Consider the following 22776-nt stretch of genomic DNA (forward strand, 5'->3'; position numbering starts at 1 on the left):
CTGGAAACCATTACCTCCTTGGAACTAGCTGTAATTATGCTAATTGGATGGAAAGAGGAGGAGCAGGTGTAGAGGGCAGCAGGAGGAGGCCAGGGGGGCTGCAGGTACTGACCCCCAGCCGTTCCTGCCTGCAGCCACGGGCATCTCTTGGCTGGTGATGTGAACCCTCCAGGGGCACCCTCACCCTGCCCTGAGCACCACACCTGTCCCCACGGGCAGGGATCACTGCTGGGCAAACCCCATCCCTGTCTGCATCCTGCATCTCCCCAGCCTCCTCTGCCCCTGGTTCCGCACTCAGCTCGGCCACCCAGCTCCCGAGCCGTGTTTGGTATGCCCAGCCATGCCTCCAGCCATCGGTATTAGCCTCCTCCTCAGCTGCTACAGCATGATTTTGTTTGGGTGATGGAAGCTGAATGCAGTAGTCAAGGCTGACACATAACGCTGATTGATATATTGGCGCATAAGAGTTTTTATGTTACTGGCAAGTGACTATCAGGCAGTGTGACTAGCTGCCTGCCCCTTTTCAACTCACCAGCGAAAAAATAAAAAGTAAAGCAGCGGTGGATGTGGCAGGAATGCTAAAGGAGATGCTGGCCTGCCAGCAGGCTCTGGGAACTGCCTGCCCCAGCCCTAGAAGCTGTGGCCCAGCCCGAGGACAGGAACATCTGCCCAGCACAGCAGTGAGGAGCTCGGCTCCTAAAGGAACCTACACGTAAGGGAAGTGCTGAAATTTGTGCTTGAGATGAGCAGGACCACAGAGGCTCAGCACCAGCAGCATCCTGCCCTCTCCCTGCCCAAAGCTGGCCAAACACACCCGTGTCCCCCTGTCCTCGCTGAGAGGGAGCTGGAGCATCATCAGAAGCGTTCCTGTGGTCACAGCAGCGCTCAGGCTGCAGCCCCAGGGCAGCAGCTGCTCTCCCTGCACTGCCCAGCTTCCCTGCAGCACCAGCCACCATCAACCCAGTCCAGACAGCCACTGAGGGAAGTGGACTCAAGCATGGGACTTGAATAGTAGCTTTTATGAGCTTTACACAAAAAAAAATATGCCTTTATAAAAGCTTAACAGCAGGTAGGCATAAGGCCATGAGAAACAGGGAGGTGGTAATGGTCTTTTGAAAGTAATTCCTTTCAACCATAAAACCAAGACTTGATGAAAATGATAAGCCATGGGATGTGGCTGCCTGATAGTGTATTAACATAAATGCTTCAAGCAGCAGCCGCTGCGGCCCCGTGAGCCAGAGGGAGCGGGGGAATTTGCAGCCTCATCAGCCAACATGAGGAGCTGCTGCACAAAGAGCCCCGTGAGGAGCATGGCACTGATAATTAATTGTTTAGCTGGAAATAGGCCAAAATGGGCCCACCTGCAAGAGCTGCCCCTCCTGCTGCCCACCCAGACAGGACAGGGGGTGGTGCTGGGACTGAGAACTAGACCTGGTCCCATCCCATCTCATCCAGGCAGAATTCACATCAGCCTGTGATGTGCACAAGAGCAGATCTTGTTTCTATGTCATTTACCTTCTCTGCATTTTCATTGCCCTGGTCCCCGGGGGACAAGCACACCCCTGCAGAGAGGCTCTTAGGAGGCTGTTTGCAAATTCAGATCACCTTTCAGCAGGGAGATTTTCACCTCCTCCAGACCATGGCAGCCTGTGTGCCCTGCACTGCACAAAGCCCCCCTGACTGTTTCCTGGAACACAACTTCTGACAAATGAATTTCCAGGATTCCAGTGTCCCGTTCCCTTACAAAACTAATATTCCAGTTCACTGGTGTCCCCGCCAGCAGGATGTGATTTGGTTGCACAGTCTATTATGTTCCAGAACGTGAAAGGTCAGGCTTAAATGGGATTTTTCATTGTAAAAGTCACCTACATGAATGACACGCAATACCACCACAAGGCATTTGTAAAGCAGACTCCAGGATTATGGATGCACCATTTACTTCTGTTTATCCCCCAAACAGGAAAGGAAAATATTTGCCTCTCCACACCTCAAACTTAAGAAATTTCCCATAGCTCTGTGGACTTTGGTGGCAGAATGTCAAACAAACAGGAATGCAGGGAGCAATAGACAGAGCAGGACTGGAATCCTGCCCTGAAGTTTCATTCCACCTCAGGGGCTCTGAAGGTGCTCTGTGCTCCAGGTGCTGGGATGCTGCAGGTGCACAGGGATGGGACACATCACTGCCCACACGTGAGGAGATGCAAGAGCTGAGCTCAGTGTGTGCCCCAGTGTGTTTCCCTCAGTGCTCAGCAGCACCCAGCCCATCCCAAACCTGCTCCTCCTGGGTGAAGCCCCATCTCTCGCTACCATCTCCCATCTTTCTCTTCACGCTTCCAGTTTTCACTGCCAGGATAAAAGGGTTTTGAAAGCAGACTCCTCCGAGGACTAAGGGAAAAAAAGGATCAAGATGTGAGACTCGAGGGGAGAGGGGAAAGGTTTTGGGGACAATAGAACAAAGGCACTTTGGCCTTTCAGGATCACGCGTCCTGCTCTGGCTTACTGCAGAAGATGCAGAAGAAAGGGAGAGCCCTTTCAACACGGAAAAGCAGAGAAAGGTTCAGCACAGGGAGCAGCAGGAGTGAGAGCAGTCCCATTATCTGCCAGAAGTAGACATAAGACTGGGGGAAAGAATGACTTAAAAATAAAAGGAACATTAAAACTGATGTTTCCCGGAGCATACGTGTGTGTGTTTCTTTCCAGGAGGAGGGCATTTGGAAGGATAAGCAGGGTTAAAGAGCCTCATTCATCTTCCCCTTACAACTGTGCTGACTCAGAACCTGGTCAAACAAGTTTAATCTTTTTAGCAACAACAAAGAGAAGTGGAAGGAGGGTGGAAAGAAGCCAGCCTGGATGGGCAAAGAGGGAGAAAAGAAAGCAGAGAAAGAAAACTTCCTTTTTACAGCTTTTGCTTATACATTCCACGGCAGAAATGTGTCCTGACAAGCTTGGGAAGAAAACCAGTGTCCCCAGAGTTGTGGCTCTCTGACTGTGCTCTTGCCTGGTGCTGTCCTGCAGGAGGGACAGTGGGGACCCGGTGGGGACAGCACCAGTGCTGAGCTCAGGGTGGTGGGGGGTGGAAAAGCAGTCAGAGGCACAGTGAGGAGAACATTTGAGAGCTGGGGATGGAGCTGGAGTCTCCTTGTTCCCAGGCTCACACACTGACACACACAATGTGTCACACATGGTGCCAGCCAGATCTGGCATCCAGCAAACCTCAGCTTCACCTCAGCCATGAATATGTTTGAGCTCCCTGGGCCAGAGGAATATCAGAGCAAGGCAAAGAAACTGCTCTTGCCTTTTTTTTTTGGAGAAGAACAGCATGAGGACACCACCGTTGTGTTTTTCCTGAAATGGAGGTGTTCATTAACAGCACTGCTCTGGAAGGAAAATGGCCATCACAACAGGAGAGAGAATGCTTTAAAAAATCAAATACACCACACAAAATAATCCTGCACTGGCTGGAAGATGAGGTCTTTTTCATCCTTAATTTCTGTAATTCCCAGTCATGCTGAGTATGATGCATCCTCATTTATAATGTAAGAGTTAAAGTTGGGGCAACAATTATTTTCAGGATCCTATAATCTCAACTGTAAAATTTCACCCCAGGCTGAAAATGAAAGAGCAAATCCTTCACTTTGGCATGAGCTGTGTGAGACACAAAGCAGTTCCACTGCTAGCGAGTTACGCAAATATAAATGCACATTAGATTCCCCACTTAACTTTTTTTTTCTGATCTTGAGCCAAAAATAAGATCTGAACTGAAATATGAATTTTTCATTGCATGTTTCTGATTCAAGATGTAAAAACAGACTTCCGAGGCTGCAAGCATCTACCTGTTCCCCACCTCCAGAGCCCCGGAGATGTTTTTGCTGAGCACACACCCTGCAGACAGCCTCGGTGTCTGGCTGTGCTGTCGGCTGCTGCAGATCCTCTCTGGAGCTGCTCACTCCAGCCCAGCTCTGGAGCCCTACCTGGCTGCACGCTGCCAGTCAGCTTCAGAAATTAAAGGGAAAAAAGCCTGGTGAGTGCTGCAGAACACGGCCCCCCGTGGAAAGCTCTGTGCACAAACAGATCCCAGCTCAGCAGCCAGCGTGCCTGGCACCATCTGAGCCCAGCCTGCCTCGGGTCTGTGCTGTGCTGAGCTCTCCTGCCCCAGCCACGCTCTCTAGGGAGCAGCAGCCCTGGAAGGGAGAGCTTTGGATGGGAAAGCCCGTGCTCCCCAATCCTGCCAGACTCCAGACCTTGGCAGCCCATCTTTGGGTGGGAAAGGGATGCTCTGACGTGAGGCTGTCTTGCAAATGCAGACAGGAGCCCTGCAAAGCACACCAAGAGCTGAAATGGTGAGAGGCTGGGGATGGAACGAGCAGGAATCCACATGGATTGATGGCAGTGGCAGATCTTCAGAACATGCCACCAGAAAACACCCACAGGTGCAGGGACACCTGGCAGGCCACGTGGGCCCACTCCTTTGGTTTGGTTTGAGTGTTTTTTCCTCCCTTTAAGGAAAAGCAGAATTCCCTGCCAGGGATGGCTGCCCAGCAGGTTGGGCAGGGCAGGCAGAGTCAGACCTGCCCTCCTGGCCTGGGCAGGAACAGCAAAGGAGCCCGACAAGGCAGAAGGACCAAAGTCCTTCTTTTGGTCATAAAATCTGGCAGTGCTACGACAGGCTGGGGAAACATCAATTACTGTTATTGTTGCTCTGGCCATTAAAAGGAGGAATGGTCCCTGCTCTGGAGAGGGCTGCCCTGGTCTGATCTGGGAAAGCATCCCAGGACAGCCCTTAAGCACCTGCTTAAAATTCAGCTCATGTCAAAGTGTTTCCCTCACTCGGGCTGGAGTAAGCAAGCACTTAAGGGATTTTTTTTTTCCTCCAAGCAGAGACAAACCAAGGCCACACAGACACAGAGGTGGGAGGAAAAACAACAGGGGAGGCTTTTCCTTTTCAAAAGACCAAGATGATTTGAAAGATGGCAAGAGTGAGTCTGCAGAAGAGCCTGTGCCGTGGGACACAGGGCAGGTGCATCTGCAGGCCACGAGGGAGAGGGAAGTGCTGAAGTGCTGTGCAGCTGCAGACAGCTGTGGGTACAGCTGTGCTGGGGTGCAGAACCTCATCCCCCACGCCTGCACCCACCTTAGCTCAGGAAAGCACACCCAGAATGACCTCCAGGCAAAACCCTTCGTCATGTTCAGCTTAAGAGTGTAAGGGACTGATCTGAAGCAGCCTGGCTTGCCTGGAGTGGGTGGTGGCAGGGGCTGCTCCATCTGCAGGTGGTGAGAGTGGCTGAATAGCAGTGGGACATGCCCCAGTACCTGCCTAGAGCACAGGCTGAGGATGGACACCCCATCCTTGGGCACTCTGCAACAGCTCCAGTCATGCTGAGAGGGAAGTCAGACACCAATTTAAACCTGACTGCAGCATTTACACACATTCACACATTTACACACGTTCTTTTGTCCCCAAAGCCTTTCCCCTCTCCCCTTGAGTCTCACACACATGTACATAAGGCTGAGAGATGACAGAATTATATAATTTGCTTGGTACAGATTTGCTGCTCAATTTTGCAAAATGTAGCGTGTGATGCAGATTGCTATGAGTGTTTGTTTTTAAATACCAGATTAAATGGGCACATAAAATTACCGTAGCCTTGAGCTGATCCATTGCTCTATGACATTTAACGTTGGGTTGCATCAGTCATGCCATGTTGCGTTGCATCACATAATGCAATGTGACATGACTGATGAATCCAGACCTCCTGCTCCATCACCAGGGAAGGCTCACCAGCCTGAGAGCCATGGCTGGTGCTGCCACACTGCTGGTCCTCCTTGGGCTCCCCAGCCAGAGCCCCCCAGGATGTGCAGACACACACAGGAGGGATGAGCAGGGTTTCTGGAGCCTAAACATGCCATAACAGGCTTTTCTCCATTTTCAGCTCCTTCTCTTGGCTCTGGAGTTGCCCCACAGAGTGCTCATCTGGTGCTCAGCACCCTCAGCCCTGCCTGGGCCCTGAGGAGCCCTCAGCACAGGAGGGGCTGGCAGAGGGCTGCACACCCTAAATGGGCTGGTGAGATGGGGATGGAAATCCACACTAAGCTGCAGGGAAGAAAAATGGATTGGAGAGAGCATTAGCTAAATCCCTCAGTGAAAGGAGCAAGGGGGCTCGCTGTGCTGCCGATGCTGACTTTGAAGCATAGGAGATAACGCTCCTCCTCAGGCTGGGAGGGAAGAGACTGCCTGGGGACCTCGTGCCAGCTGGAGGGAGGTGCAGGAGAGAGGAAGGGTGCTCTAGAGCTGCCAAAGGCTGCCCTGCACCTCCTGTCTGTCCTAAACATGCTCTGAGAGGGAGGAGAAGAAACTCACAGGGTTTTTTGCCAAACCCATGGGGAGATGAGGGACACTGTGCAGCACCAAGCCCACCTCCGCAGGCCCAGCTGTGCTGCAATGATGCAGCTCCTCACTCTCCACGAGATGGAAATACTGTGCCTACACCCTGGAGGTCTCTCCTTCACCCCCTCTGTGGCTGCAGCCTCGCCGGGGATGCTCAGCCCCCACGGCTTCCCTCTGCATCCCACCTGCCTCACGCTCCTTCTGGGCACAGCCTGGAAATCAGATCAAGGAAATGATCTGGGCTAAAAATAACCTAGATATAATCCTTTAAACTGCCAGAGAGGCAATCAAAATTACGATATTTAGGGATTTGCAGGCAGTAGCTAAACGGAGATTACGGTGTTTAAATTAGCAGGGGAAGGAAGGCCCATGGGGCCGGGCCCCTCTCTGAGCACCCCCTGCCCTGAGAGGCCCCATCCCAGCAGAGCCAGGCCCAGACACTGCTCAGGCTCACTGCCCCGTCACTCCTGGCACAGACACAGTTAATGGCAGTGAAATGGAGCGGTGGAGGAAGCCAAATTGGAGTTCAGTTCTTGGAAGAAGCGTTATCCCACAGAGCAGGCACAGCTCCCTTCCCAGAGCGCCGGGCGCGTTCCCTCAGCCAGCGCGGGCTCAGCACGGCCTGTTCAGCCATGACCGCTCACACAACTTCTACAGGTGACTGTCCCCTCTCTGTGCCGCTCTGCCTGGACACTTGGCAGCAAGGACACGGCCAGAGAGGGGTCAGCTGGCTCTGACCAGCACACCCACAGCAGCACACACTGACCCAGCCAAACACCCCAGGGGACAGAGCCCCTCACTGCAACCGCTGGGCCTCAGCCAGTGTGTAACACTCAGCCTCCTGGAACACACAGGGCTCAGACCCCAAAATGTGTGGGATTTAGGAGCCACAGCCCTGCTGAGCCCAGGGATGTGGGCTGGGGTACGAGCCACCCTCAGCCCAATGTACATAATGTAATTTATATATTGTGTACATAAAGAGGATGTAATGCCCATCCTCTGTATGCACACCCCAAACCACAGCAGAAATTATCCACAGAACATCAAATACTGAACCAGGAAACTTCCCTAAGCCCAGCATGGGGTTAAGCTCTGAAATATCTCACCACAGGATTGTACAGATGATTAACATTTACTTGAGTTCAAGAAAAGAAAGGAAATGAGTAGGAGAAAATTCCCTTGTGGGCTGAAGCATCCCAACCCATCCCATCCCATCCCTTTCCAGCTCCTCCAGCCCACCGCAGTGCTGGGGGTGGTGAGAGCCCTCGGGGAGACAACGGGGCAGTTTTGCTCTTCCTACGCTCTTCCCAGGGCTGTGGGGCCAGAGCCCCTCCCAGGCTGGCTGGCCCTTTGCTATGACCTGTTATGACTGCTCTTAAATCCTTAAAACAGCTTAGTTTAAATGTCAGTGAAAGATCACTGGGAAGAGCACATCCACAGCCGGTATCAGGGCTCTGCTGACAGCAGGTGATTTGTTATGTTGCCGTAACACGATCCTATCTCCAGCCAGCCCTCCAACGCTAACATTAGTTCTGAAAATGCAGTATGGGCAGCCCAGACAGGAAAGGCTTTGGAAAACTTTGCCCAGGATAGAGGCACTGCCATCAAATCCTCCAGGACATAAAATCCCTCCTATCCCTTTATTCGCAGTAAAGGTGGGGTTAAACATCCCTCTTTGATCCTACAAGGACAGGTGTGGAAGGCTTGGAACTAGGTGATCTTTAAGGTACCTTCCAGCTCAAACCATTCTCTTACTGAATCCCCTTCCAAGAAGACTTTCCAAGTTTCCCAGTGCTGGTGGGTGCTGAGGACTGGGGCACCACAGGGCAGGGACAGCCTGGACGATGGAGCTGAACTGCCCACGAGCACAGGCACGTGGGCCCAGCTCTTTTCTAGGATTCTCTGTAAATAAAATCTATTTCTAAGATCTCAAACCAATGAATTTTCCCAGTGGATCTTTACGAAGTTATTTAGCTGGAGCCTCTTGGTAATTGTGATAGATTGAGACAATCGTCCTGGCTGGAGAGTGGGCAGCAGCAGGAGAGGGGATAAACATGGACAGCAGCTCAAGGCCCTGGAACAGATTTGATTTACACTGGGGACATTCATCAGGGCACAGCAGCCTGAGAGGCACAGTCCATCTTCAGCTCCAGGGGGAAGAGCGGTGGGAGGCACAGCCCCAGGAACGAGTCTGCATCGAGGGCTGAGCAGAGCCCGGCTAAGGATGGCAGCCTTCCCCTTGGGACAGCCTGCAGGTCTCAAATGGCAAAGGCACCCGTCACCCCAGATCACTGCAGTGATTTAAAAGCCTCCCAAATCCAATCCTTTAAGGAACAAGATAGAAAACTATAGAAGTACCGGGAAAAATAAGTGGCTAACACCCCTGCTCCCGAGAGTCAGCAAAAGGGAGCAGCAAGGAGGATGCTATGGCACAATCTGCTGTAAGGTTTGATGCTAAAAGAGAAAGAATTAAATGCATAATTTTACACAGCACTTTAAAAAAATCTATTTTCATTTTCAGAGATTGGATTTCCTTCTGTCCCTCTCCCAGGTAATTTTCTCTCTACTCGGCCTTATGCTGGTGATTTCTCACCATGCTTTCAGCAAGTGTGAATGGTGAGCTGCTTTGCAAACTCTGTTCCCTCTAGACTCAGATTATTATTCACTATTGATTCATTGCATCCATCCACAAAGATGCGGACTGCAAAATATCCAGGAGCAGTACAAGAAAAGCAATACAAAATACCATTAAAAATGTAAAGAGCCAGCCACCCAGACACAGACGTGGGATATGAGCAATGGCAGCATCAGCAGGCTGTGGCACCGGCTCCCAGCTTCAACAAACACAAGGGAATCTGAGGCAGAAGAGGACAAAAAGCTGGTGTCTAATCCTGACTTTTCCCACAAAAGCTTTCCAGGGGAGTAAGGGCAGCAGCCCTGATCAAAGGTAACAGCAGCAGGTCCAGCTTCTCCCCAGTGCACCAACGGTGGGAGCACAGGAGGGTGCTGTGCCTCACAGCAGCAGGGAGAGATCCCAAATCCCCTAAGTCCTGGGTATCCCACTCTGTCTCCTGGTGATCTAGAGCAAAAAAACTTCCACCCTGTACAGCCCCACACTCTACAGCAGCCCCAAAGCATGGGAGATGGGAGTTCCCTGTGCCAGACCGTGCCCAAGGTTGTGAGAGGAGCCTCAAAATGAGATTTCCTGGAAAGGCAGGCAGGATGCCAAGGGATTGATCCTTCTGCCGTGCCTTTGGGGAGGTGAGGAGCCTGGCTTTCCCCTGGCCAGGGCTCAGGCATGGCAACTAACCCAGACATCCTCTCTGGGCAGGGCAGCAGCAGGCGTGTCCCCACCACCCTCGTCCTCCCGGCTGCAATTCAGATTGAAAGCGATTTAAAGCTCGTCTTTGCAGACTCCCCCCTGCAGACTCCCTGTGAGCAGCACCTCACAGCAACATTCAGAGGGCACCAGAATTTCTCCATCTCCTTCCCCCTGTGAACCCTTCTCGTGAAAGAGAAAAGAAGAGGAAAAATACATGGCTTACTGCATACTCCAAGCAGAAAAACCTACATACACAGAGCACAGAAATCATCTAATTCAGGGCTTTGTTTTCAGGAGTTTAATATTCATAATGCACCTATTTTTATATTAGCGCTACCCATGAATATAAGTGAATAATTGCAGCTGATTAAAGACAAAAAAAGAAAGGAAATGTTAACACTGAGACAAACAAACACTGACTGTGTGGTAAATAGAAACACTCAAGGATTGAATTCCCTGGATAAGAGGTGGGAGGGGGCAGTGAGAGCAGAGAGCTCCTGCCACAGAATACCTCAGAACTGATTGCAGCTCGTGTTCCTGCTTGTACCTTCCGACAAATAATTTACAGTGCTAATGTAGTTTTTGCTGTCCAAATGGTCTCAGCCCCAGTGTAATACTGTGTTTGTCTTTTCCTATCAAGCACCAGACTGAATTTGTGTTCCCTCCTGTGTTCCCTTCCACTGGTGTTTCCACACAATTAAACTGGGCGGGCTGGGACCGCTTCAGCTGGGCAAAGGGAGGGCAGAGCCCAGGAGATGGGAGCACTGGGGAAAGTTCCCTTCCCTCCACATTTCCATGCAGCTGTCCCTGATCCTCACACCTCGGCATGGGGAGGTGCCACCAGCCCTGGAAGATGCTCTGTGACCCCTGGCCCCGAGTGAGGGGCACCCGTGGGTCCCTCCTCTCTATGGCACCAAAACTAAAGTCTCTTTGTCTTGAAAAAATACAATTGGTTTTCTGACTTCTGGTCAGATTTTCCACCAAATTTAACACCCTACATGTCGTGCTCAAAACAGAGCCTCTAAGAGCATAAGGCATGGGTTGTTAAGGTTTATTTTATTATACAATATTACAGCCATTCGAGATAGATTGTATCCCCTGGCAGTTTCAGAAAAGTTTTTTCCTTGTATTCATTAGAAGGAAAATAAAGTGCTTGCAAAAACTGGGAAATCCCCAATTTCAGTTAAATTGAGTGCATTTCAGGGACTTCACCTTCAAGAAGGCAGCAAGATAATTTACATTCTGACCTAGATTTCTAACCCAAATGTATTTGCCTGAATGGGAAATGACATTTCATTTGCTCAAGGGTTCTATTTATTTAATTAATTATCAAAGGAAAGGGATGGAAGGAAAGCCTTTCCAGATTTCTACCCAAGAGTTGGGAAGAGATGAGACTAATTCTCTGGTCACACATAAGTGGGGGAAGAGTGGTCCCTGTGAGGTCACTGTCCCTTCACTGTGTGATACCCAGGTCCAAAAATCTGTGCTGAAGCTTGAGTTTTGGGTCAGTCAGCGCCTCTGCCCAGTGGGAGCTCAGCCCACAGACACCCTGTGCTCTGGTCCATGTGGCAGCAGGAGCTCAGACAATAATGGCAAAGCCAAAAGATGTTTGGGGATACACAAGACACCCCACAAATGTTTCCAGGAAGCTGGAGTCCCAAACAACAAGAAATCAAGGGGGTTGCATGTAGGAAAAAATACTGTCTCCATCTAGGAAAAAATACTGTCTCCATCTAGGAAAAATGCTATCCCCATCTATGGGAGAGTCCATGAAACAGCTCAGAAGGACCTTCAAGCACTGATCCATTTGCCTTCACAGCCTGGGAGCTTCTGGATTTCTTTCCCAGCTCAGTGCTGAGAAGGGACCACAGCTGCTGTGGTTTGTGTTTTGCAGGATGGAGGAGCAGCAGCCAGCAACAGCAGAGAGAGGAGTCCTGGTGACCCCAAGCCTCCTGCAGACACCTCCCTGTCTCCTCCTGAATCCCTGCTTCCACATCCCTCCAACTCACGGCATTGCTGCTGCCCTTCCAAATAGCCAATCTCACCCAGAGCAGCGCTGCACTGTCCCTGGCTCCCAGCTGCTCGTGGTAATCTCTCCCTGCATCTCTTCTCCCTCTGCACATTCCTGATGGAGTCATACTGAGTCAGATGATTCCTGCTCCGGGAGGAATGAGGGCAGCAGCACATCTGAGTCAGACAGCCACAGGACCCTCCAGCAAGGCTCTTTGAAGCTCCTCACCTAACAGACTCTGCAAAAGGCACGTAAGGAGGGAGACAGAGCCTAATATTGCACCACAGAGCCAATCGCCATAAGAGAAAAGCCTTTGTGCACCGTGAAGTGCAGGTCAAAGCAGCTCAGCTCGAGTGCCATCAACAGCTCCTTGTTCTGACACAAACAGATGCTCATCACAGAGCGATAGACAAATGGAAAAAGCAGGACAAATTGACATAATCACAAAGTAGCACCTTTAAATATGAGTGTGCTAAGATAAAACCTGCCCCTGCTCTCCACCCTGCATTCTGGCAGGTCCCCGAATAGTTATGCCTGGTACATGACAAAAACCAAGTCATTAGCTCAGTATTTGCTGGCAGCCAGTGCCAGACCTGTGGAATTCATCTGGCTAAGAGGTTTATTTTCCTCTGCTTCACTCCTGACAGAGCCATCTTTCACCAGGCACACGTTTCTCCACCCTCCAAGCGGCTTAGTGCGGTCCCACTAAGGACAGCAGCCGCTCAGGAAGATTTCCCAGTGAAATTCCTGAATTGCACCTTCTCTCCTCAGGGAGCTGCTCCTCAGGCTGCATATGCAGCCTCCAACACCATTTAAGAGCCATTGGGAAATAAAATCTCCCTTTTGGCAAGCGTGGGGTGACTCTGGGCAAAGGGGGGATAAGGAAGGTGGTGTTTGTGCTCCGCGGAGCTCCCATTGTTCCCAGCCCTTGTCCCCCTGCCCCATCCTCACTGGCCAGCTGCCTTCCTTCCCAGCCTTTGGAAGAGGATCCTTCCCTTCCCTTTGTCCCTGCCCCACTCTGCCGGCAGCACTGAGAGCCCAGCACTGACCTCTGACAGGAGCCAGCAAAGCCACAGGGACACAGGGACACGGGGACACGGGGACACAGAGACAGAGGGACACAGAGACACAGCCTGGCCAGGACAGGGAGCACGTAGAACAGGTCAGGGCTAGGCAAAGAGTGGATCTGGCATGATAAAAACGAATAAAACAAACAGAGCAGAAGAAAAGTGTGAAAATGAGCCCAACCTTGATTATGGGAAATATTCCTCCAGCGGAGGCTCCTCGTAAATTATCCAGGAGCTGCTGGATGAGAAGGGCAGTGAGCCTGGCAAGTTTCCTGTGCATGCCCAGGCTCCAGGAGCAGCTGCAGTGACAGTGGCTGTGCCCATCACCCTCCCTGTGCTCCCAGGGCCCCGGGTCACACAGCAAAGGCTCCGTCTGGGAGATGGCTCCGACCCTGGCAGTGAGACAGGGATTGTACATCGGGGATCAGAGCATCCCTCAGCCACAGCCAACCCAGATCACCCAGCTCTGAGCGTGGCTGGCCGCACTGTCTGTCGGGGGATGCAGGCTCTGCATCTCTCTCATGCTGTCTGGAGCCCTGAGTGTCTGTACAAACCCAGTGCCACCTCCTTCTGCCCTAGTGGTGGCTCCACAAGGCCACAAGGACCCCAGCCCCACTGCTGGCAAGGATAATCCTTCTGCTGTGAGTGCCTCGTGTCCCTGCTGGGCTGACTCCAGCTGCCCAGAGCCCACCCTGCTCCCAGCTGGAGCTCCTGCCCCAGCCTGCTCCACCTTGCCAAGCTCTCCTGCAAGGGAGGGGAGCAGCACCTCGGGCACCACCGAGGAGAGCCTCAGCTGGCACCAGCCAGGAACAGCACAGTCTCAGCAAGAGGAGGCTTTGTAGCACAGGTCTGTTCCCACACCTCCAGCCCATCCTGGGAGACAGAGTGACTCTGCTCCACACAAGCCACATGTTCCTGCACCGCTCTGTGCTAAGGACAGGAGACAAGTCTTTCCGTGGGCATAAACCCGGCACACAAAAACAGATAATTCTCTGCTCCAGCCTCCAGACTGTGAATATCGTTGAGGGAATAAATTGCCCCCAGCTACACTGTGCCCTCCTGACCCCAGCCCACTAAGGTGTTTGCAGGTCACTGTCTGGCTCACCTGATGCATCCCAAAATACCAACCTCCTCCAGAGAAAACCATGGAGCTGAATTAACTATGGGAATCAGCTCCACACACTGCTCCAAGCACGTGCAGGCAGCTCCTGCCACCTGCAGAGCCAGGCTCCATGCTGAGACAGCCCTGCCTGCAAGGACCTGTCCAGCTCTGACCACACAGCCCTGCCTGCAAGGACCTGTCCAGCTCTGACCACACAGCCCTGCCTGCAAGGACCTGTCCAGCTCTGACCACACAGCCCTGCCTGCAAGGACCTGCCCAGCTGTGCCCAGGTAGCTCTCTCTCTCTCTGCAAGGACCTGCCCAGCTGTGCCCAGGTAGCTCTCTCTCTCTGCAAGGACCTGCCCAGCTGTGCCCATGTAGCTCTCTCTCTCTGCAAGGACCTGCCCAGCTGTGCCCAGGTAGCTCTCTCTCTGCAAGGACCTGCCCAGCTGTGCCCAGCTCTGCAGCACGACCCTCCCAGTCCCTTGCTGCCCCGGCCGGGTGTGGAGATGCCGTGCTGCTGCAGGAGATAACTGCTCTGGGAAGCTGCTTTACCCTGCAGGGAGCATTCTCACACAAAAAGGCTTACAAAAAGCTGGTGTAAAGAAGCTCCTTACTGCCGTAGCTCCAACCTAGTAGGAGTATAACGTGTACCCTGACATACATCTGCTAAGACCTGGCAGTGTAGGGTTTATTTTTTCCCCAAGTTATTTTTTACCTCCCTCTGGTCCTTGATTTACCCTGCATGGGAGGATTTATACATTCCAAAGAGCCTGCAAAACGCTTTGTGGAAGAGTGCAAACGAAGGGTAAAACAGCACTGGTGTCTGCTTCTCCCGTGGGCTGGAGACGGCTGGCCAGGGGTGAAGGAGGGGAGTGCGAGAGGAATCCAAGGGCTGCTGGGGTGGCCACACGAGCAGCTCCATCCCAGTTCCCCTCCCAGCTCCATCCCAGTTCCCCTCCCAGCTCCGCAGTGCCTGTAGTGGACGGAAGGCAGGACAGGCTGGGGGATGTCTGGGGCAAGCATCACCTTGGCTGGCCGAGCGTGCAGCTGTGGCTCACCCAGCGAGGGATCCATGGGATCACCCAGAGAGGGATCCATGGGATCACCCAGAGAGGGATCCATGGGATCACCCGGCGAGGTATCCATGGGATCACCCCCCATGTGCTCCCTCAGCCCGGAGAACTGTCAGGGATGCATGGGATCACCCAGCGAGGGATCCATAGGATCATCCCCGTGTGTTCTCCCAGCCCGGGGAACTGGCAGGGATCCATGGGATCACCCAGCAAGGGATCCATGGGATCACCCAGCGAGGGATCCATGGGATCACCCAGCGAGGGATCCACAGGATCACCCAGCGAGGGATCCATGGGATCACCCAGCGAGGGATCCACAGGATCACCCAGCGAGGGATCCATGGGATCACCCAGCGAGGGATCCACAGGATCACCCAGCGAGGGATCCATGGGATCACCCAGCGAGGGATCCATGGGATCACCCCCGTGTGCTCCCGCAGCCCGGGGACCTGGCAGGGACACGCGGCTCATCCCGGCCTTGGCTGTGACCACAGCCAGTGGCCTTGGCCAGCAGAGCGGCTTCCCAGGGATGGAAGGACAGCGGGGCCAAGTGCCCTCGAGGATTGTGGCGCTGGTCCCCAGCAGCACTCGCAGGGACGCAGCTGTGGCAGTGGGAATGTGCCGGCAGAAATCCCCCGGTGGCAGCGAGGATGCGCCAAGGGGAGCGCGGGGGGAGCCTGTCCCCAGCACAAACACTGCCCAATTAACACGTCCTGCTTCTCATTCCCACACTGCTGGCACATTCTCCCGGGCCCTGAGGAAGCAGAGGAGCTGCTCTCACCCTGTTCAAACCAGGGGGCCACCGCACAAAGAAAGGGCAGGGAAACCCAAACACCATTTTACCCAGATGCTTGACACTGGGTGATCAAAGCCTTGCTGAGAGGAGCGGCTCTCCATGAACTTGCGGGGAAGCATTTAGCCCAATTTCCTCAGGAAATGAGGCTGGTTGAGTCACAACTATTAGTCACAGTGCCTAATGAATTCTGAGCCCCTTGGCCAAGTTCAAACAAGAACTGTCTGGAAGGGGAGTGGGTGAGGTGTCACATTCTGAGGGGTTTTGGGGGCTGCAGAGCGGGGCTCAGGAGCCACATCCCGGTGTGAGCGCTCCCAGGATCAGCTCACGCTGTCCCACATCAGCCCCGAAGGGAGGCTGACCCAGCTCAAACAGCCCGGTTTTCCCCCGGTGTGTCCCCCAGGAGCAGGGACACACCACGGGCAGCGTCTCTCCGGAGGGACCGGAGCAGCAGCAGCCTCCGTGCCCGGCCAGGAGCTCGCTCCGCTGCAGCCCACGGCTTGCTGATTTATGTTTAAAACACAGACAATTAAATTACATGGGAGCTGATGCCGCTAAATGCATAAAGGCACTGAAATGCCAGGCCTCATCGGGTTGCCATGTAAATCACCATGGTTAAGCTGGTAACTGAGAGCACAGATAGCAGGGGCTGAGCATGCATCACCCAAAACTCCCTGCCAGCAGCAGAACCCGGGCGCATTTCGGGAGAACCTGCAAGGATGAAGGGGCACGATGGATGGGCTGGCAGGGGGGCCTTGACATATCGGGGGGATTTTATTTTGGGGATTACACCCCAGGTCAGAGCCCCAGGGGAGGGAGAGCCAGACTCCAGCAATTTACACACCCAGCAATTCAGGTTCCAGTGAACTAAAATCAATACAAATAAAGGAATAATAAGAGACATTGCAAGGATGGATGGGAAAGAAATAGCCAGCTACTCTGCTAGGAAAAAAAAAATGACAGGTCCTGCTGAGCTCCAGGCAGTTCCATGGAGGTTTAGGGTGCTGTGGGGCAGATTTAGGGCACCGTCCACATCAGGGTCCTCTGCAGATCACAATCCAAGCCACATCAGGATTTTCTCCTGCAGGGAAATTTTTGCTCCTCTGCAGCCTGGGAAACACCTACAGATGTGCCAGTGCCCTGAATGCTGCCTCAGAAACAGCCCAGAAGCCAAAAAAGTTGAGAATGTATTCTTCAGTGCCCTTTCTTAACAACTCTGAGCACTGGACTTTTGCTGCTCATTAATTAACTCGTTGTTAATTAACGAGCAGCATTCCTGGCATGTGTCATTGAAGAGGAGCTGAGTGCAGTGGTGGGGAAGGCATGGGAGAATGGGAGAGGGGGAAGGCTCGGGAGAATGGGAGAGGGGGAAGGCTCGGGAGAATGGGAGAGGGGGAAGGCTCGGGAGAATGGGAGAGGGGGAAGGCATGGGAGAGCAGGGGAGCAGCTCCTCTCAGCAGATTTTCACAGCAGGAGTGACGGAAGGCACAGAGCTTTGGGGATTTCTCTGGAAACATTAGTGCTGCCAAAGGTCACCCATTTCTGTGAGAGCTCCACAATTCAAACAAGCAGCCCTTGCAAGCCAATTAACAGCAAATGTGACAGATCTGGATTTTATTTATGTAGCATCTAGCAAACAAAAGCAGATTTCAGCCCCATCTAACACGGACACAGAGGCTGGCAGGGCCACGAGCTGGGTCGCCTTGGCTTGCTCGGTGCACTCAGCACGTCCCCATGGCTGTCAGGTCTTCCACAGCAGCACAGGCTGTGGCAAAAAGAACACCCCACAAATTACCACCCGTGCCACAACGAGTTCATTTAAACTGAGAAAAAAGGGCAACCCGTTTCCACCCAGAGCACAATTCCACGGTACAGTTTATTACCACCAGATGTTGCGGTAGCCAGGGGCACAAGCTGCTTCAAAAGAGACAGCACACACCAATGGGGGAGTGGATGAGCTGGCTAGCATGCCTGGCAGCCTGGCTGCCATCCCTGGCTCAGGGCATCCCATGTCTCTGCCTGCTGGAAGCCAGCAGGATCTGCTGCAGGGAAACTCGGGATCTGTGTCCTTCTCCCAGAACCTGCTGGGCACAGAGCTGGGTCCTGGGCTGAGTCCTGGGCTGGGCACAGAACTGAGTCCTGGGCTGGCTCAGAGCTGAGTCCTGGGCTGGGCACAGAGCTGAGTCCTGGGCTGGGCACAGAGCTGAGTCCTGGGCTGGGCTCAGAGCTGAGTCCTGGGCTGGGCTCAGAGCTGAGTCCTGGGCTGAGTCCTGGGCTGGGCACAGAGCTGGGCACAGAGCTGAGTCCTGGGCTGGGCACAGAGCTGGGCACAGAGCTGGGTCCTGGGCTGGGCACAGAGCTGGGTCCTAGGCTGGGCTCAGAGCTGAGTCCTGGGCTGGGCACAGAGCTGGGTCCTAGGCTGGGCTCAGAGCTGAGTCCTGGGCTGGGCACAGAGCTGGGTCCTGGGCTGGGCACAGAGCTGAGTCCTGGGCTGGGCACAGAGCTGAGTCCTGAGCTGGGCACAGAGCTGAGTCCTGGGCTGGGCTCAGAGCTGAGTCCTGAGCTGGGCACAGAGCTGAGTCCTGGGCTGGGCACAGAGCTGGGCACAGAGCTGAGTCCTGGGCTGGGCACAGAGCTGGGCACAGAGCTGAGTCCTGGGCTGGGCACAGAGCTGGGTCCTCGGCTGGGCACAGAGCAGAGTCCTGGGCTGGGCACAGAGCTGAGTCCTGGGCTGAGTCCTGGGCTGGGCACAGAGCTGAGTCCTGGGCTGGGCACAGAGCTGAGTCCTGGGCTGGCACAGAGCTGAGTCCTGGGCTGGGCACAGAGCTGAGTCCTGGGCTGGGCACAGAGCTGAGTCCTGGGCTGGGCTCAGAGCTGGGCACAGAGCTGAGTCCTGGGCTGGGCACAGAGCTGGGCACAGAGCTGAGTCCTGGGCTGGGCACAGAGCTGGGCACAGAGCTGGGTCCTGGGCTGGGCACAGAGCTGAGTCCTGGGCTGGGCTCAGAGCTGAGTCCTGGGCTGAGTCCTGGGCTGGGCACAGAGCTGAGTCCTGGGCTGGCTCAGAGCTGAGTCCTGGGCTGGCTCAGAGCTGAGTCCTGGGCTGGCCCAGGCAGCCTCGGCTCTGCTCATGGGTGGCAAGGTGCTAAAGAGCAGAGCTGGAGTCAGTGGCACCCTGGCAGGAGCTGGAAGTGCTCCAGCTGTGCTCTGCAGGGCAGGTGTGCAAAGCAAATCCAGATCCAGGCCACAGCTGAGCCCTCCTGCCTGGGGGCAGCCACCTGCAGAGCTTTATTTTGTTTGAAATCACTACACTGCACCACAAGTCAGCCCAGCTTCACTCTTCAGGCTATTCGGGGGAGCTGCAGCATTTCCCACACCATGGCTGGACCTTGGGCACACAGGGGACACACCTGTGACCCCCTGGGCACACAGGGGACACACCTGTGACACACTGGGCACACAGGGGACACACCTGTGACACACTGGGCACACAAGGGACACACCTGTGACACACTGGGCACACAGGGGACACACCTGTGACACACTGGGCACACAGGGGACACACCTGTGACCCTCTGGGCACACAGGGGACACACCTGTGACACACTGGGCACACGGGGGACACACCTGTGACACACTGGGCACACAGGGGACACACCTGTGACACACTGGGCACACAGGGGACACACCTGTGACCTGCTGGGCACACAGGGGACACACCTGTGACACACTGGGCACACAGGGGACACACCTGTGACCTGCTGGGCACACAGGGGACACACCTGTGACACACTGGGCACACAGGGGACACACCTGTGACACACTGGGCACACAGAGGACACACCTGTGACCCACTGGGCACACGGGGGACACACCTGTGACACACTGGGCACACAGGGGACACACCTGTGACACACTGGGCACACAGAGGACACACCTGTGACACACTGGGCACACAGGGGACCCACTTGTGACTTTAAATTTAAAATAAAATTATATAAATTTAAATAATAGAAATAAAAATTATATAAATAATAGAATTTTTGGTATAATTAAAAAAGTTTAATAAAAAGACAATCAGGAGACAGAAATAAAGCAATTAGTTAAACCAATGAATAAATATGGCTGTGTGTCTTGGCATTAACCAAGAGCACACCTTGCTAACAAAGGCTTGTTTCTTAGAAGCTCTGCTCTGTTGTATATTTATTGATCTTTATGCATGATTCAAATGGTTTTTTTAAGTTTAGATGTTCTTTTGTTTAGTTTTAACTTCCCCCCCACCAGTAGATTAATCTTTTTTTGGCTTTGTTCTGTCTCACACTTCTTGAAAACAGAGGTTCAATAAATTCTTCCCTTGGAGCTCTGGTTAATGTTATCTTCATCTGGATAAGATAATCTAAGAATTTTTTGGGGGGTGAGTTCTGATTATCTTTTCATTTTTTGGGTTATATGAATGAAAGCAGTCTTTAATACTTTGCTATACCTTAAGAAATATAATAATATTATATTTCTATTATATTATATATAATAAATATATAAATATATAAAGATAAATGTGTATAAAATTATATAATAAATATATATTATATATAAATATATAAAATAAATATATTTATATTATATATAAAGGTAATATAATATATATGTATCACATATATATTACATATATATTATATACAAATATATGTATACAATATATATGTAATATATACATATTATATATATTATATTATATTTATATAAATATAAATATATGTATGTATCATATATAAATTACATATATATTATATACATATATCATATGTATACAATATATGTTTCACACTACTATATAAATATAATATAATATATATGTATCACATACATATTACATATATATTATATACATATATCATATGTGTACAATATATATGTATCACAGTACTACTTCTAAGTTTCATTAATAGCAGAAATAAAAGAAACTATATTAATACAACCAAGTTTTCTAACATCATACATATAGCATTCATTTTAACATTTGCAAAAAGCCAGTAAAAATCTGTATTTATAACACAGCAATGCCCCACCCAACAGTGGTCCCCAGCTGAGGATGAGGAGGAGGACGCTGTCCCCTGTGCCAGCCCTGGCATGCAGCGCTGCAGCAGCAGGAGCATGCAGTGCAGCAGGAGCATGCAGCACTGCAGCAGCAGGAGCATGCAGGGCTGTAGCAGCAGGAACATGCAGTGCAGCAGGAGCATGCAGTGCAGCAGGAGCATGCAGCATTACAGCAGCAGGAGCATGCAGCGTTACAGCAGCAGGAGCATGCAGTGCTGCAGCAGCAGGAACATGGAGTGCTGCAGCAGCAGGAGCATGCAGCGCTGCAGCAGCAGGAACATGCAGTGCAGCAGGAGCATGCAGCGCTGCAGCAGCAGGAGCATGCAGTGCAGCAGGAACATGCAGCGCTGCAGCAGCAGCAGGAGCATGCAGTGCAGCAGGAGCATGCAGCGCTGCAGGATTCATCAGTGCCACTCGCTGCTGGGGCTCACACGCACCTCAGCCCAGCAGGGGCCCTACCCAGCTTTGTCGTTGCAGAAGTACTTTTCAAATATACATATAACAAACCTAACATCAAAGATCCTGAAAGAGAAACTCCTTTCAGATGATATCCCAGGCTCAGCGTCTCCAGAGCACAAACAGAAGGGATGAATGATGCTAGAAACAACAAAGAGAAGCAAATTGTCTCCTCTGGATGAACTCAAGCTTAAAATCTCCAAAAGGAACTTGCCTTGCTTTTGTCTCTGCTGAAAATCCACCTCCTGCCTGGACAATACCCGGCTACTCAGGAGGCAAGAGGCAGGCAGAGAGCTGGGCTGGAGCCTGGACGAGCTCTGTTTCCAACCCCAGAGCTCTCCAGGGGAACAGCTGAACCTGAGCATTTGCCTTGCTTGGCCTATTCAGATCTCCATCATATTAATGTAATATGTTAATTAACAGCAACAGGTCACCCTCTGAGGAGCCTTTAGTTCAATGATATCGACAATTCCACCGGAGCTCATCTGCACCCCCAGAACCCAGTTACACAAGGCTCCTGTCTGCCCCTTTGAGCTGGTTAAACAGAGGGAACCTGGGCTGAGGTGGGATTTGTGGGGCACCCTCAAACCCTCCTGGATGGTTCACACAGGAAAATGCCTGGAGCCAGCCAGAGCAGCTTCAAGCCCTCCCCACAAGAGCTGCAGCCCCTAAAGGAGGCAAGAGTGGCCCAGCAGCAGGACCCACGTCCCCTGGGCAGCAGCAGAAGGAGCAGCACCCATCTCTGAAAGGCAGCAGGAGCCAGGCTGGGAGCAGGGAGCAGCACCCAGCTGCCGTGTGTCACGTAAGGAGAGACATCCCCAGCCATTACATAAATTGCTGATTCGCCATTTAACAAGTTAGCATTAATATTTATTGCAGCATGTTCACAATTGTAAAGATCTTCATTTAAAATGTTTTGTGCCTCACACCCTGTCAGCAGGGAAAGCACTGTAAGGCAGGAAGCAGGCTTGCAGGCTCTAATGCAAAGTGATGGCTCTGGCTTCAGAAGGGAAGCCTATTTCCAGCAGGAACATCTGCTCTCGGCGTGGAAAGTGGGTACCTGGTCGAGGAGACCGGGAGCAGATGGAACAGGAAAGCTTCTCCTCCTCTTGTCACAGACCCACAGCAAGTGAGGTTCAGCACCCATCCCCGTGCTCCCCTCTCCTCCTGCTCCGAAGCAGCCGTGGAGCAGGGGGTGACAAAAACACTTGAATTGTTCACGGCAGAGAGGCTCTCCCAGTTTAAACCCAGTGCCAGGAGCCACGCTGCTGCTGGCAAGGCACTTCCACATCTCTCCCACTCCTGCAGAGCCACAGCCAGGCTGGGGAGGAGAAGAGATCGGCATCTCCGACCTCGGGGAAGGTGAGAGCTGTCAGCGCACCCGGAGGAGGGAGAAGGAGAGGCTGAGCTGAACCAGGCAAGGGAAAGGTGAGAGGACTGTGAAGTAAAATAAAGATTAAGGTGGAAAAGTGAG

The 22776-nt window shown here is 52.5% G+C and overlaps 1 long non-coding RNA gene across 1 annotated transcript in view; it reads right to left on the bottom strand.

Annotated features, from left to right (window-relative positions):
- The window catches only part of LOC131583598 (uncharacterized), an 88126-nt gene extending 75094 nt beyond the window's left edge, over positions 1–13032 (bottom strand). Inside the window, exon 1 of the long non-coding RNA XR_009278539.1 lies at positions 12967–13032. This is a non-coding gene — a long non-coding RNA (uncharacterized LOC131583598). The remainder of the gene's footprint in view (positions 1–12966) is intronic.
- Positions 13033–22776: the final 9744 nt, after the last annotated feature.

Source organism: Poecile atricapillus, chromosome 12, assembly GCF_030490865.1.
Source record: "Poecile atricapillus isolate bPoeAtr1 chromosome 12, bPoeAtr1.hap1, whole genome shotgun sequence".
Taxonomy (NCBI): domain Eukaryota; kingdom Metazoa; phylum Chordata; class Aves; order Passeriformes; family Paridae; genus Poecile; species Poecile atricapillus.